Genomic DNA, 14,208 nt, shown 5'->3' with positions numbered 1-14,208 from the left:
GGTTCCTATTTCTTCTACTTTTACATACACGAGTACATTCTTTTCTTAAGAACCAGCCTTCTGTGATAATAGTGATAATGATGGCAGCCTTAGTTATTGGCAAAGTTGGGAATGAAATCCTGATGTCCAGGCTATGTTCCTGAGTCCAGTCTACACCCCTCATAGTGTTCAGTCTACTATCTGTGGTGTCCCTGGGACTGGTGGCAAAAGATACGTGTGGTAGCCGCAGGAATACTGGGATATACATGGCTCCAGAAAATTAGTACTCTACCTTCCTACCATGACTTTTTGACTTTCGTTTTTTTCCTCTTTCCTCCCAGACTATTATTCTCCAATTGCTTTTACACCAGCCAAGGCCCTCTTGGGCTGTTAACTATAAAGACATCCACCAACTCCATCTATGGTTCTAGCTATAGCTAAGTAGTTCTTGAGTCCAGATGAACCTGTCCATGTGTGTTCTCCTCAGTTTTCAGGTTGCTGGGCAATGCAGGAGAAAACTGACAAAACTGGACAGCCTGGTGCCCCTCTAGAGTCCTGGTTTTCATCTTGAGCTAGGGTTTCAGAACTACTTTATAATTCTTTTATTTGTTCCTAGACAGTTTCCTTTTTCATTTCCCAGTTTTCATTTGTCACTTTATTCAACTCCCTCCTTATAACTTACTCCTACCCTTCATTCTCAGCTCTTATACTTGTCTCTCTCTCTCTCTCTCTCCTCTCTCTCCTCTCTCTCTCTCTCTCTCTCTCTCTCTTTTTCCCACAGAGAAGCCAGAGGCCATAAACTGGCATTCCCATCACTGCACCTCTGTCAGAACCCAACCATAGCATTTCAGAGACTTTTCTGTCTGGCACCGATGGCCTCTTCCAGGATCTTATTGTACCAGTTACTATGTCTTTCTTCTCTATTTTTCATTTTCCTACTGACTGCCAACATCCTCCTGCAGCCCTCATATAAAACAAACAATAACCGTAACAAACTAACAAATAAAAAAACCACATTCTGTGGACATGATTTTTCCCTCCTTTGTACCACCTTCAAGTTTCCTAAACTGATTTATTCCTCAACACAGTAAAATCTGGTTTCTCTAAGCTGTTTCTAATTAAACAGCTAAAGTCACCAAAAACTTCTGAATCGCTAGTTCCCAAGGTCCATTCTTCAACTTTACCATTTTATTTGCTTCTTTTAAAAGTCAGGTTCATTGAATAACTTACTTACACTAAATTCATCCTTTTTATACTCTTCTACAGTTCAATAAGTTTTGACCCTGTGCTGGTTCCTTGATGTTTGTAAAATAAGATCCAAATGCCTTTGATTCATATACAAATCCCTTCAGAATCTCAGTTTTCCCCCACATAACCCATTGTCTGATCATACACCATTCAACAAAATGTGCTATGTACATTATTCTTCTTGAACTTTCTTCATGTTTCCTCTCTAGAAACACACAAGGTTTTGTGTTATATAGTAAATGCTATTAATATCACCATCTCGGTTTCCCTAGAGAATCATAAAACTTGATGTCATTTTGAGAAGTTGATGTTTTCAAAACAGAAGTTAACCTTAAAATATTACTACCTGAAGCTCTCCATTATTTTAGTGTCATGAGTTGAACTGTGTCCTCCCCAAATTCATATGTTGAAGCTGTAGCCCCTGGTAACACAGAATCTGATCTTATTTGGGAACAGGGTCATTGTAGATGTAATTAATAAAGATGAGGTAATCCTGAAGTAGGGCGGATCCCTAATCCAATATGAAGGGGAAATTTGGACACAGACATGCACACGGGGGAATGCCATGTGAAGAGCAGAGAACAGGGTGATGCTTCAACAAGCTAAGAAACACCAAAGATTGCCAGTAAACCACAGAAGCTACAAGAGAGGCATGGAACAGATACTTCTTAGAGCCTTCAGAAGGAACCAACCTTGCTGACACTGATCTGAGTATCTAATCTCTAGAACTGTGAGACAATAAATGTGTTGTTTAAGCCACCCAGTTTTGTGGCACTTTGTTATAGCAGCCCTAGTAAACAAATGCACTTAGTAAATAAACCATATTTGAGTATATCAGAATACTATTTAGGTCATTCACTCATTAAATACTTATTGGGTACCTACGACATGCTAGGTTAGGTAGGATATTAGGATGCATAGCAAATAGGAAAAAACTTACAATATACTTGGTAAAAAACTTAATAAGAACACCATGTTACTGCATTTTTGGTGTACTAATAAGCAAATAATCTATCAATCAACATAAAATTGATTAAATGCCTACCATTCATTTAACAAATGTTCACTGAATACCTACTATGTGTCAAATACCATTCTAGGCTCAGAAGATATAGTTCTCCACCTTCACGGAGCTCAAATTTTGGTGGGGGAAACAGACATCAAACAAGAAAACAAGTAAATAAATTACATTACTTCACTCTGTGCCCTACGCTGATAATCATAAGCATTTATTCTCTAAACCCTCTAACTCTTGAACAATGCTAAGGGCATTAGTAATACTTAGAAACATTCCTAAATACCATGCCTTGTTATTTTCCCTACATTCCTGCAATCTCTATATAAGCCTGAAATATCCCTAAGATTAATGAACTTAAGCTGTTCTAGACTTTCTCATTTAAGCATGAGAAACAGGAGTTTACCTGTGACTTCGGCATCTACAAAATAATGATCAATAATCCACAGGTAACGCACGAGTTAAAAGTGTTTGGGCACGACACTCCAAAAGCTGGGTTTCTCAGTCAGTCAGTCATTGAGAATATATTTCTTAAGCACTTACTGTGTGCCCACCCCTGTCCTGAAGGCAGAAGAACTGCAGACAGAGCAGGCATGGTGCCAAGCCCCACTGAGATTACATCCTAAAGAGAAACACCCGAATAACTAATTTCACAGCCTGTTCCTTAATTATGACTGCGGTAAGGATATATGGAGTGTACAGGAGAGCACCTGGGTCAGAAGACTCTGCCATGAGGGGTTTGTGAGAAGGCTTCCTTGAGGAAGTAATGTCTGAACACCGCTTTGAGGCTGGGGAATGGGTATTTGTTCAAGCAGGGATCACGGAGTTCTATGTTTCTTCTTCCTTATCTCCTCTCATCCACGTGCACACATTTCAAATACTTAAAAGTGTTCTTCAAATATACTAAGAACACCAAAACTAAACATGAGAGAAGGACTCTCCAGAGGAAAGAGGCCAAAAATAGAAGGAAAAAAAAAAAATCCCTAATCTCACCATTTGTTTTGAAAACACCCAAAATGATTAAAACATATTATAAATTAAAACATATGAACTAATCACTTGCCAAGTTTCATTTTTAAATCAAAGCCATTTTTGAGGTTCGTAAACTGAAAAAGAGTCTTTAAATGTGAACTTGTGTTTTTCTTTTCTTGGCCCTCAGTTGGTCTGAAGCATTTGCTGTTAGGCTGTATGGAGGAAAAGGGATCCGGCTGGTCAAACACACATGTCATCCATCCACTGGAATGTAAGCTCCATGAAATCAGGACTTTGTTCAGAGCTGTATCCCTGAAACACGAGAGTGCCCGGAAGACAGCAGGGATTCAATAAATACCTGCTGACTGATTGACTGAATGAATATCCCGGGCCTTTGAAGGAATTCTCCAACTCTCTTTACTTACCCGAACCATATCTTGCTTTAGGCTAGTTCTTAAGCTGGGGAAACTTCTGCCCCGCACTGGGGGACATTTGGTAATGTCTAGAGATATTTTTGGTTGTCAAGACTGAAGAAGTCGCCACTGGCAACTAGAGGGCAAAGGCCAGGGATGTTGCTAAAAACCCCATAATGCACAGAACAGCCCCTTATGACAAAGATTTAGCTGGTCCCCAAATCTCAACAGGGCCAAGTTTATAAAACCCTGCTTTAGGCCTTTAAGTTTCTATTCGGCTGTACCTGGTAGTGTGTTCCTCCCCGTGCTGGGAGGAAGTTCAGTCACAGAGGAAGCAGCCAGAGGAGGCTCCTTGCTTCATTCTCTTACTTTTCATGACTCTCAGGTATGTTAAGAGACAGCCATTTTTGCCTTTTGCCCCCACTGGGTCAATATGTGGTAGTTGGGGAAATCTTTTGAAAAAGTCTGTTTCTGTAATGCCAGTGATTAATTTTATAGTGTATTGGAATTTCACTGAGCTTACATAAAAATATATCCTAATTTCAGTAAAACTAGTTTGTTTAGGAACTGGTCATACATCCATAAGAAAAAAAAAGGTCCTCCCCTAATTCAACCGGTTTATCCATGTCTGGTCAGGATCTGTCCGACAGTCTAGTTTTAATCATCAACTAGAATGATTAAAGAATCCCATCAAAACTCAATACTGTGCCTATGGAGAGACTGGGTTTATAGCATTTCCTCTACCCGCTTCCTTGCCCTGCATATTAAAATAGTAGTGTCCAATTCTACGTTCAATGGGGAAACTTCCATGGTGCCAGAGGAGTGCATGTGCCGATTTTCCCGCTATGAGGTTGCTCCAGTAATCTTGGTGTTGTGGCATGTGTCTCGGTTACCATAGAGACTACATACACTAACAGCATAGTCTTATAATTGGTGGGGAAGACACATTTTGCAGAACCTTTTTGGAGGGATAAAGATAAGACACTAGAAAGAAAGTGAGACTGCCGATAAAGAGGCATAGCAGAGAAGGCCCTGATAACCACAGATTCTGGAAATTCAGGAAAACAGAGATTATAACTACTACTATAAAACCAACAAACTTTTCATGTAAAGGCTGCCTGTGTCAGAAAAGTTTCAAGTATGAGGCGAAAGAACAGACATAAGGTATTCAAAAATAAAAAAGTAAATAAACGAACGTACCAAGGTATAGAGGTGACAGAGATGGCATGGCAAGAAAACATTTTTAAATGATTCGAGGCAAGGAAAAAAAGAAATTAGGAGAAAAATAAAACTGAATGTTACATTTCTGTAGGATGGCTGACTTACAGGAAGCCTGGCCCTCAAGAAATAACCGAGTGCCTCTGTTTCCTTCCCCTCGAGTGGAAAGAAAAAGAATAAAGACGACTTCCCTCTCGCTTTTTCACAAGGATCTCCTTAAACATCCCAATGGCTTAACATTATAACAATGAGTATGATGCACACCAGTCAAAGAAAACCTGACAAAAACTCTTCGAGAATACATAGATTAGGGAACACTGTTCACAATGCCAACAGGCTCATTTCATAGTTTCTTAAAATAATGAGAGCTTTGAGTTTACTGACAGTGTGACCTCACACACATACTTTTTCTCTGCATACAATGTTGAAGTACACAGTTATTACAGAGATAAAGGCATGTCTGCAATGGAAAGGCTCCAGGTGTTAAATCTCTGAACCTCTATCCCTCTATATGAAATTACCTACTGGACAATTCCAATTGGATCTCTCAATATGTCCAAAGCTGAAGCACCTTCTCTTTCAAAGTTTCTCTTCCTTCTATGTTCCTTTTGTGAGCTAGCATCACCATTTACCCATCTGCTGAAGCCCCCGACATGGGAATCTCCTGTTGCTTTTCATCACCCCTCGAATAGTCACCAGATTTGTAAATATAATTTCTTTTAATAACCAAAGGCAGTTTCTGTGCATAGAAAGCAATATTTACAGTTAATTGGGGTTTAAACTATTACATGTGTATCTATCTATACATATATATTATTCTATTTATTAATGTAGTAATTTCTGTATTAAAAAAAATCACTTTCAGGAAGGATGAGGTTACCAGGTAGAAAATTTAGGATCTCAAACTATTTCAACTATCAATGGGTTGAAAGAACGAGAGGGTGTGATCTGGGAACATCTTCCAGAATGATTCTATCAGTCACCAATGAACATAGATATTTTCACAGTAGTAACTAGAATAATGAGGGGTCCTCGGTCTAAATTTTACAAAGGAAATTTTACAACTCATGTCCTCCATGTTCAAATTCCACTCTTATCTAATTCTTTTGCAGTCGCTTTCCACTTTGTAGCATGATAAAGATAGACAATATTTCTTGATTCTCGTGATCTTTTACTTGCTGATTTTTCTCACATTTCTAGGTCTCTCATTGCCATTGCATCACATTAGCTCAGGCCTCCATTATCTGTCACTTGTAATACTGTAACAGTCCAATGTACTAAGTTCTCTTATGTTTCTGAGTCTTTGCACATGTCACTACTTGTGTCTAAAACACCCATATTCCCTGATAAACATTTACCAAATGAAAAAAAAAAAACCAAAAAACATAAATGTTTCAGATGTTGCTGCTTTGGGTTCTGAACAGAAACAGTGGCCTATCTAATATTCTGGATAAGCCTACATGAAGTGCTCTTACTTTCAAAATTAATTTTGAAGAATCTGAAAATTTTGCCATAGAGAATCATGGGGCCCATGCCACAATATTAAGTTTTGCATTTAATAGAAACACTTGCGAACTCAAGGAAAGAAGTACTCATTATTTTTCTTAATTCATCCAGTAAATATTTACTGAATGCCCTTTATGCATCAGGCACTGTTCTAGACACTGGGGATTTCTTAAGAGTACAAAACAGGAAAAAAAAAAAAAAAACCAACCAAAAAACCCAAAACCTAAAAACCCAAACCCTGCAATTGTAGGGCTTATATTTCATAGCAAGGGGAAATAAATATGTAAATAAAACATATATTATATCTGAAGGGAATAAGTGTTATGAAGAAAAATGAAGAAAACTGCATTGGAGGGTACAATTTTAAACATGGTGATTATGAAAGGCCTTACTTAGGAGTAAAGATTAAACAAAGACCTGAAGTTGCTGAACAAACAGGCCTTATCTGGGGAAAGCACTGCAAGCAGTGGGAAAAGCAAGCGCAAAGGCCCTGAGGTGAAATAATGTATAGGGGGTGAGGAAAGCAAGGAGGTTAATGAAACTTGAGAAGAACGGGTGAGGGGTCAAGTATTAAATGAGGACAGAGAAGTAATATGGAAAACTGAACATGTAGGGTCTTTTGGACTAATGTAAACGCTTTGGCTTTCCCTCTGAGTAAAAGAGGAACCATTAGAGAGTTCTGAGCAGAGCAGTGACGTGGTCTGACTTAAATTACATTACACAGATTACAAAGGATCACTCTGGCTACCATTTGGAGAATTAACTAAGTGGCAAGGCCAGAAGCAGGGAAGATAATTAGGAAGCTACTGCAATAATCCAGGCAAGAGATGATTCAGAGTAGCAGTGGTGCTGAGAATAAGAAGTGGTTAGATTCTGGGTGTATTCTGACGTAGAACTACAGAATTTGTTGATAGGGTGGATTTGAGAAAGAGATAAAGGGCTGGGAGATAATTTTTTTATTTAAGCAACTCTAAGGATGGAGATGCTCTTTGCCAAAGTGGGGAAGACTGCATATTTCTTGAGTAAAATAAGAAATTTCATTTGGGGATCTTAAGTTTGCGATGCCCATTAGACTTAACAGTTGGAGATACCGAGTAGGCAGTTGAATATGTGAGCCTAGAATTCAGGGTAAAGGCCAGAACTAGAGATACAAGTTTGGATCATGAGCTCGTATGTGAATATTAAGAGTGAATAGATATAAAGGAGAGAAGGGGTTCAAAAATTGAGCCCTGAGACTCTCTAGTGTCTATGGTTGGGGAAATGAAAATATGCCAACAAAGGAGACTGAGAAGAAATGGTCTGTGAGGTGGGACACAACATCAGGTGAGTGTGGAGGACTTAAAGCCAAATGAAGAAAGTGTTTTAATGGAGAAAGAATAATGAGCCATGTAAAACGATGCTGAGAGATCAGGAAAGACAAAGACTGCAAATCGGTTAATGGATTTAGCAACACAGAAGTCACTGGTGCTCTTAGTGTGAACAGTTTTACTACATTGGAGGGTGCAAAAGATAATTAGAGAAGGATTGAGGGAGAATTATAGAATAGGATTGGAAAGAGTCTATAGTGATTACAGCCATTTCTCGAGAAGTTTTGTTATAATAGGGATCAAAGAAATGGGATAGCAGCTGGTGGCGAGTGTGAGGTCAGACAAGAGTATTTTTTAAGATGAGAGAAATTATAACATGTTTGTACACTGATAGGAAAGTTTTGGTCGATAAAAAAAATTGATAATGTAAGAGAAAAAGGGAAGCACTAGTGTCATGTAGACACTAGAGAGTCTTAGGGCTTGATTTTTGAACCCCTTCTCTTTTTTATCTCTATTCAGGAGCATTGTTTATGAGTATGTGAGACGGGGTGGAATCTAAAGCACGATGAGCGGTTGGCTGAGACAGGAACATGCAGAGTTTATCCATAGTTACAGGAGAGAAAGCAGAGTATGTGGGCATGGATGTAGACGGGAGGGTAGGTGTGCTGTAGAGTACGTGTTTGTGCAAGTTCTTTTTTGATTGCTTCTTTTTCCTTAGTGAAGTATGAAGGAGGGTCATAAGTTGAAAGTTAAGAATAGGGGAGGAGACGTTGGGAGTTCGAGAAAGGGAAAGATATGAATTACTCTTGTAGAAATGTGGGGAAGTGAATGAGGAGAGAAGCATAACCTAACTGCAGAGCAGCACTAAGAGCCTCTTTGAGTGATCATGAGTTTAAAGTGAGAGTCATCAGTTTACTATATGTTTTCCTCCAGGCACAATCAGCTGGTATGCAGGCATGGACTAGGTAGGGAGTTGCAAATGATCACTATAGTTGAGATCTTCCAGAAAGGGACAGTGAAGCAAGAGAAGATTAAGGGAGTTCAGGGTGTATGCAAGGAAATGATTAAGCTCATTGTCCATGGACTCTAAGCTATAAATGGAAGTGAGAATATGTGGGGGGCAGGGGGAGGGGGCGGTGGTGCTATGGGTAGAGTCGATGAGTTAAAGGTCCCAGTGGGCTTCAGGAATTGTTGTTATACAGGGAACAGAAGGACCGGACTGCGAAATTAGGCAGTGACTGGAGAGTGGGATGCTTAAAGTCGAACTTATGAAAAAGTTGTAATTGTTAGTAATTAAAAGGTCAAAGTATACCCATGGGAGCGAGTAGCTAGGGTGAGGTGGGGGACAGATCACAAGAGAATCAGGAATTGAGAAGTAAGGTATTGGAAGGATTATTTATTTAGACATGGAAATGACCAAGCATTGTGATGAGATAAAAATGAAAAGGGCATTAGTGAATTAGTGGCTAAAACATGCAAGAAACTGCGGGGAGGCATCCAGGGGTTTAGTAGATGGCTGCCACAAAGTGGGTTTAAGGGAACAGTGAGCTTTCCGACTCCCTCTCAACTTTTCCTCTCTCATTCCCACCTTCTGAGTTTATACGACTGGCAGTAGCGAACTTTTGATTTCCCAGACTAGGGAGCTACAAATCACCTGTGCTGTCCCTTTGTCCTTTCTATTCAAATTATCTCCAAGTCCTAAGAATTTCCACTTTCAAATGTTTACACTCCTTTCTTCCTCTGTTGGGCTGTCACTACTCTTGCCATTCATTCTCTCTTCTATCACTCACATTAATGTTCTTTATGGCACTAATCACCATCTGTAATTATCTTGTTCACTTATTTGTTTGCTTTTCTGTTGGAGGGAGGTTATATTTTCCCTTATTAGAATGTAAGTTTCGTAAAGGGGGAAAGCCTTGCCTATTTTGTGCTCGAAACATAATATACTGTCAATAAATATTCCCAGAATGAATTAACGAATGGCCCCTGTCACATGTCGATGCATCCTCATTTTCTCAGTTTTACACACTGGCCTCACTTTACCATCCTACCTGTTTCTCCTTACTTGCCGGCTCAAACCATCCATTTCACTCAGTAAGGGCATTTTACTGCTTCCCCCAAACATCCTGTTAATTTCTACCCTGATGATTTCATCATATTTCTCCTCTGTTTTTAATGTCAGTTCCCCACACACCAATTCTTCAAGACTCAGCTTGGGACTCATTCCTAGACGGCTTTTCTATGATTACTCTCGAGGCCTGCTGATTTTCCCTTCTTGAAAATCCTGCTATGTCTAATAACGTTAGCTGCCTCATATTTCCTAATTGTGTAAGGTGTGTTAATCTTATTTTTTTTTACCCTGAACATAGGTTTGCTTTTGAATCAGGGATCTTGACTTACATCTGTGGTACATTCCACAACTTACATAATGTAGCCATAATGAACACATGATACATAATGGATAATAGATGTTTTGAAAAAATACCACTGACTTCTGTCTTTCTCAACAATCTGAAAAACTTGACTTCTTTCCCACCTTTTATTCTGCTGTAGTCTGACTATTCTACCTGCTATAGCTACATCATCTTCAAAACCATGCCCTCTGTCCACCATACAGAAGTCTGATACCCTTGCATTGCAATTTCCATAACTAAATAATAGTTTTTGCCATTATGGTTCCTGGAGTCTCTTGGCAATTAATTGTAGTATTTCAGGACATAGCTGCCAAGATCATCTTTTTTTCTTGGTTGATTTGATTCTTTCTTTAAAAAAAATCCTTGTGATTCTTTTTCAGCAACTATGCATCCCCCTGGAATTTATTTTCTTTGACTCCATTCTTGACCTGGTTCTTCTCCACTTTCTGTATGTTCTGTCCCTGCTTCTCATTCTATTTGCCCTTTGTCTCATTTGAGGGAATCGGCTTTCACACCTCCTTTCAAACCATCCTGTATATTTAGAATAGTTTCTCAAATAATATAAAATTTATAATATTTATGAATAAATGACACAATGCCAAGATATTCTGTCTCTTCTTTCAAATAACATCTGAAGATACACCTGCACCACCGAGTTCTACATTTAAGATATTGAATAAGTATCATTCATCCATCTGTTTTCATTCTGCCTTGCATTTTTCAGGACCTGATTATGAGCTGCATTGGTAGGTCTTTAGGGCTGGAAACTGTCTGGCATAGTTCACAAACTGGTCTTTCCTCTATATATTCATGTTTCTTTGGCAAATAATAAATAATAATAGCCCACTGTGCATTTTTACATTCTACTCATAAGACCCTGGTAAAAGGTAATTTAATAACCAGGGATTATAACAGAACACAGAAACAAAACTAACCTCTTACCAGTTTTTGCTACAGTAACAGATTTCTATAGACCTATATTCTAATAAATAATTACCTACTTAAGTCATTTGTAAATTGTTCCTTTGCCAACATTATGTATCATATCAAATGCCTATGTGGTTTATAGGACAGGGAAAAACAACTAGAATATTACAGCTATGTGGGGGATCAGAGCAAAAGCAGCAAAATAAGAGGTTTACTCTGCTGGGTGCACAGTTTGTAAGAATTAGTCTCACAAGTAGAACTACTTGACAGAATATATGCCGGCTCTCCAGTTTCCCCCTCTCTCCCCTCCCCTTTCCCTTCGCCACTCCAGATCTCTTTTCAATAATGGAAGACTTGCTTTCTTTCTTTTCTTGTTCTTCTTCTTCTTCTTCTTCTTCTTCTTTTTTTAAATTCTGGGTGGGAAGTATATCATTTTGTGTGAAAAATCTGTTTTTCCTATGAACATAACAAATGTTCTGATTGACGCTGCACTGTGAAAATGGCAGTGTGTGTAACGAAGGAGGGCACCATAGCTCAATGGGTGGAGTGACTCCATATTTATCTGCAGATGAGCCACATTTAAACTTCAGGTTTCAAATGAAGAACAAAATGTTGACTGCCTTATTACTGCAGTGGCCACTAGATGGCAGGTCCAAAAATCTGATTGGAGCCTCACAAGAGGGCAATTCTTACATGGGAAGCAGACTGTTTCTGGCACTCAATCCAGCCTTGGTTTATCAATAAGCCTCTGCTGTTTGCCAAAACGTTGGGTGGATAAGACAACATCCACCTTACTCCACGGGACTGCAGTGAGAAGAAAGCTCTTTGATATCTAGATTTGTGGTGCAGGAGCATTGTCACCACACACTCCAGATACAGCTAGATCATTAGACCTCTGTCAACAGACATTCTCAGATGTGGTTTTTATACATGTTTAGCTGTATTTCATGATCTAATGGTCTTTGTGATACCTTGCCATAATCTAAGGAGTATAAAAAGTAGCTGTCTAATCTATAGAAACACATGGAGAAGACTGTCAAACAGACTGGGGTGAGGGTATATCTAACTGTATTCTGTATCACTTAACGATACACAGTTACCAGTACAGCTGACCCCTGAACAACATGGGTTTGAACAGCACAGATTTACTTATACACGGATTATTTTTTCAATAAATAAAAGAAATGTATTTTCTCTTAACGATTTTCTTAATAACATTTTCTTTTCTCTAGCTTCCTTTATTGTAAGAGTAGAGTATACAACACACATAACATTCAAACTATATGTGATTTGACTGTGTCATCAGTAAGGCTTCCAGTCTACAGTAGGCTCTCAGAACAGTCGGCCTTCCACATCCATGGAGTCCTGACCACACAGATCGAAAATACTGTGTTTGATCTGCATTGAGTTAAATTTGCATAAATGAAACCACGGATACAAAGGAGAGACTGTAGTTAAGCTTTCGGGGAGTCAAAAGTTATACGTATCTATATTTCCTATACCAGAGATTAATCCTATAGTCATATTAATTCTTTTGGAAAAGAGAATGTTTACATATAGGAGATCTATTATTAAATAGAAAAAGTAATTAAGTCGCATGATTGAAACGGATGTGAGTAAATTTAGAACAAATTCTTTGTTGTACCTTGTGTTATTTCTATTTTCTCGCACTGTGATGGGGGAATGCTAGAAGTGGATCTTATGAGACTATATAAAAGAAGTCATTCTTAGGCCAATTAGTTGAAGATAGGTTGCATCTCTCCCTTCATAATCTTTTTTTTTTTGGTTACTATATTATCCTGATATAAATGATTTGACTGCACAAACATTGAGTACTTTATCTTTTAATTAAAGAACTGACCTTATGATTTTTAAAAGTAAAGAATCATACGTTTTGAGATAATTTATCATTCTCACATAAGAAAATATGTTCTAAAGTCAAATTTATTTTTGTATGAAAGCTGTGACATGCATTTTGATATACATTTCAGCATCTGTGCCAATTAAAATTTTATAACAATGAAAGCAACACAAACTCAATCACAGCCATACAACTCACTTATCACTCACCTTTTGATCTCTTTTTCTGTTAAAATTTAGCTAAAATTTATAATAACAGTAAACATGTCGATTTTATCTACCCTTGTCCTATAAATTTAGACTTTTTCACTTGAGATAGGAGAAAAAGAGGACAATATACATTATTCTATAGAATAAAAACAATATTTTAGAAGGAATAAATATGAACTACACTGACTGCCACAGAAGAAATTTTATATCAGCTGACTTCCTTTAGTTTGACAGTAGAATTTAAAACATGATGATAGAAACAATTTATGATGAAGCTCCGTGGTTATTTCTACATAATTGTGGTAAATGAAATTGAACCCTCCTCCCTTCTCCCCCCCACCCCACCCCTCCACCAAAATAATGCTAAAACTTGAACCTCCCTCACCAAAAGAGCACCGGAATGGAGGCTGAGGCCTGGGTGAAGCCTGGGTTCTATCTTGGTTTTGATAGTGTCTCCCTGGGTATGATCCAGAGGGCCTGGCCTCACCAGGGTTCTCTTCCTCATCTAGAAAATGAGGGATTTTAAGGAGAAAGTCTGTGATCTCTCTTTGTTTTAACATTCAATATCCAGTGAAGTTAAGTTACTGTGCATTGCAGATATTTTCCCCTCTGAAATAAACCGATTCTCTCAGATGAGAAAACGGTGTTGTTAAGGAGCGTATATTGGAAGCTAACATGTCCCAACCAACATCGTGGACCCTCCTCATGGAGAGGAAGCTGGAATCGATTCATTTTTCAATCCTCTCTCCCCCTTTTCCATGCTGCATCACTCTTCCATGGACTTTCCCACTGTCCGCAAATCTAAATCCCACCCCACAGGTCCTCCTTGGCTCCTAGATAGTCACTGGCTAGTTATTAAAAAAATCCTTTACCTTTCCTTTTGGGCACATAGCTAAACTCCATTTTCCGCTCTCCCTGCAGATGGCTACAGCCTTGTGACCAAATTCTGGCCAGCAGGATGTCAGCAGAAGTTACACGTGCCACTCCAGGCCTAGACCATGAAAAGTTCCTTTGCAATTATTGCTCTCACTCTTGACAAGTCAGGTGGCTAGATGTCATACCCAACATAACCTAAGAAGCTATGTGCTAAAGCTGAGAGAGCCTCTGCCAACCTGGATCCCTGACCAGTCTTTACATGA

The sequence above is a fragment of the Pteropus vampyrus genome, unplaced genomic scaffold (genome assembly GCF_000151845.1).
Source record: "Pteropus vampyrus isolate Shadow unplaced genomic scaffold, Pvam_2.0 Scaffold1, whole genome shotgun sequence".
Taxonomy (NCBI): domain Eukaryota; kingdom Metazoa; phylum Chordata; class Mammalia; order Chiroptera; family Pteropodidae; genus Pteropus; species Pteropus vampyrus.
Note: the sequence above shows the minus strand (reverse complement) of the source record.